General features: G+C 39.7%; 1 pseudogene across 1 annotated transcript in view; it reads left to right on the forward strand.

The window, feature by feature from the left end:
• LOC101291711 overlaps window positions 1-1,483 on the forward strand; it is a 7,076-nt pseudogene extending 5,593 nt beyond the window's left edge. Inside the window, exons 6-9 of the transcript XR_184402.1 lie at window positions 7-82; window positions 169-436; window positions 531-713; window positions 875-1,483. The product of XR_184402.1 is annotated as an oligopeptide transporter 5-like (transcript). The remainder of the gene's footprint in view (window positions 1-6; window positions 83-168; window positions 437-530; window positions 714-874) is intronic.
• Window positions 1,484-2,819: the final 1,336 nt, after the last annotated feature.

A 2,819-nucleotide genomic window follows, 5' to 3' on the forward strand; every position in this document is an offset into this window, starting at 1 on the left:
TTGCCTTCAGTTATGGACTGAGCTTTGCCACTCTCACTGCTACAATTTCACATGTTGCACTTTTCCATGGAAAATAAGCAGCGTTCTCCAACAAAAGTTATTTAATAGCTTAAAATTTATCCTTTTTTGATTGCTTACTGGATTTCTTTATGTGGCATACATGAACAGAACAATCTGGCAAATGTGGAGAAAGACAGCTAGTGCAGTTAAAGATCAAGTTGGTGACATCCACACAAGGCTCATGAAGAAGAACTATGAAGCAGTCCCTCAATGGTGGTTTCACATCATCCTTGTCTCAATGGTTGGTCTTGCAATTTTCGCTTGTGAAGGTTTTGGCAAACAGCTCCAACTTCCATGGTGGGGAGTTCTAATGGCTTGTGGCATTGCATTGTTCTTCACCTTACCCATTGGCATCATTCAAGCAACAACAAATCAGGTACGTTTATGCAACCATGCATGTTTGTCATTCATAATTTATTCTGAACTTCTTCCGAGTGAGTTGTGACGAATTAATTGTTCAAATCCTGCAGCAACCTGGGCTTAATGTGATCACAGAGTTGGTTATCGGGTATATTTATCCAGGTAGGCCTCTTGCAAATGTCGCTTTCAAGACCTATGGCTATATCAGCATGTCACAAGCACTCATGTTTCTCGGTGACTTTAAATTGGGTCACTATATGAAGATCCCTCCAAAGTCCATGTTTATTGTTCAGGTTAGTTATACTTAGATATCATAGCAATATTTCTGTGAATTGGTTATATGGTTCATAATAACACTTTGACAGTGTAACGTATAGACTTTCTGATATGTTTACAAATTTTGATCATACATATTATACTCATCTAATTTCTTATGAAATTTATGTATCTTCAGTTAGCTGGAACAGTAGTTGCTTCTAGTGTCTACTTTGCTACATCTTGGTGGCTTCTCCATTCCATCGAAAACATCTGCGATGTCTCATTGTTGCCTGAAGGAAGTCCATGGACGTGTCTCGGGGATGATGTCTTCTACAATGCTTCGATCATATGGGGAGTTATCGGTCCACTCAGAATGTTCACAAAGAAAGGCATCTACCCGGAGTTGAACTGGTTCTTCCTCATCGGTTTAATTGCACCTGTTCCAATCTGGTTCTTTGCCAAGAAACTCCCAAACCAAAAGTGGATTAGGCTCATAAACATGCCTATCATTCTTGGAGCAACAGGGTCTATGCCTCCTGCAAGATCTGTCAACTATATTACATGGTTAGCAGTTGGAATCTTCTTCAACTTTTATGTGTACAGAAAGTTCAAGGGGTGGTGGGCTAGGCATAACTACATTCTATCAGCTGCTTAGGCCTTCACAGGAGTTCTCTTATATTTCATACTTCAGAGTAGGGATATCTTTGGGCCAGATTGGTGGGGTTTGTTAGCTGATGACCATTGCCCATTGGCAGCTTGCCCTACTGTACCAGGTCTAGTGGCCGAAGGGTGCCCAGTTCTATGAGAACAATACTTAAAAGGGTGCACACATTTATTTTAGTCACTAGAATAGTTATGCAGATTGATCAAGTACAAGCTCTTGTATATGTTAAGTAGTTCGATTTTTCTTGCTAAATAAATTTGTTTGTGTAGATAATTAAAGAAGTTCTTTTCTTAGTTTTCAATAATCCGATTTGTCTTACCTCGGCTTTGCATATTTAGGTAAGTTTAAAACACAAAAAACTCATATTTAATAATTCTTATACAAATTAGGATATGAGGCTATGAGGCTAGATCCAACGCTAATAACAGCAGACCTGACCCAAATTTTAAATATAAAATGACTGAAGTGTCTTTGCAATCTTACATCTCACACATAAACTGTCAAATATTGATTCCACTCCAATCTGATCTATGGAAGATTTTGACTTGCTCAACCAGAAACACGAAGACATGGCCCTTGAAGCCTCGATGACGACGCCAACGCCGAAGCCTCGACTATGACGTCGAGGCATTGTGTCACACCTTGGTCTTGACGTTGGTGGGCTTTAAACACCAAACGCCGATCTCAAGGCGTGAAGCCCGTGAACGTGTTACAAAGCGGAAAATAAATAAAATATTATCTTCTAGGCTCTTCTTTCTAGGCTCGTCATCTACCCTTTTACCGGCTCGGTCAAATCTAAATACTTCTTTGCAAAAAAATATCAGAGATGGGTGAGGGAGCAAAACCACACTCTCAGTGAGTAGACAAATGTAATATGCCCGCAAAGCCATGTCATTTTACACACTGATGTTTATACGCTTTGATAGTTTCGTGGTTGGAACTAGTTTGGGGAACAGTGAAGCACATTTAACTAGACAATAACCACTAAGTCACTTGCCGTGTAACATTTGTTCTTCATAATCGGAATCAACTTAAATTGTAATTTAAAGACTACTCGCTTTATAGTAGTACTAAAAAGAGATTTATGGGGAGTGTAAAAATTCTATTCTTGGCCCGCCTTTGCACAGGCCCAAATAGTAAGCCCAAGTCCTGTAAACCCTAAGTTCTCTCTCCTTTCCATTTCCGCTCATCTTCGTAAACCTAGAAGCCATACCAAAATTTGTTGTTTTCAGTTTGGGTTGTGAGCTCATCGGAGCTCTCCTTCTGGACCAACGTCTTTCCGGGTAAGTTTTCTTTTCTTGTTTCAATTCAAGTTTATGTCTCTCTAGAAACAAGTTTAGAATCTGGGATTCGTTACTAAGAGTAGTCCGAGTAAACCTTCAAGGCATCCCAAACCCTAATCAGATTCTGAGACTGAGAAGATCCTTCGAACAAGTGCTACTCGTTATTCTCATTGCAACAGCAGTAGCATCATCAC

The sequence above is a fragment of the Fragaria vesca genome, linkage group LG3, assembly GCF_000184155.1.
Source record: "Fragaria vesca subsp. vesca linkage group LG3, FraVesHawaii_1.0, whole genome shotgun sequence".
In the NCBI taxonomy this organism is placed as follows: domain Eukaryota; kingdom Viridiplantae; phylum Streptophyta; class Magnoliopsida; order Rosales; family Rosaceae; genus Fragaria; species Fragaria vesca.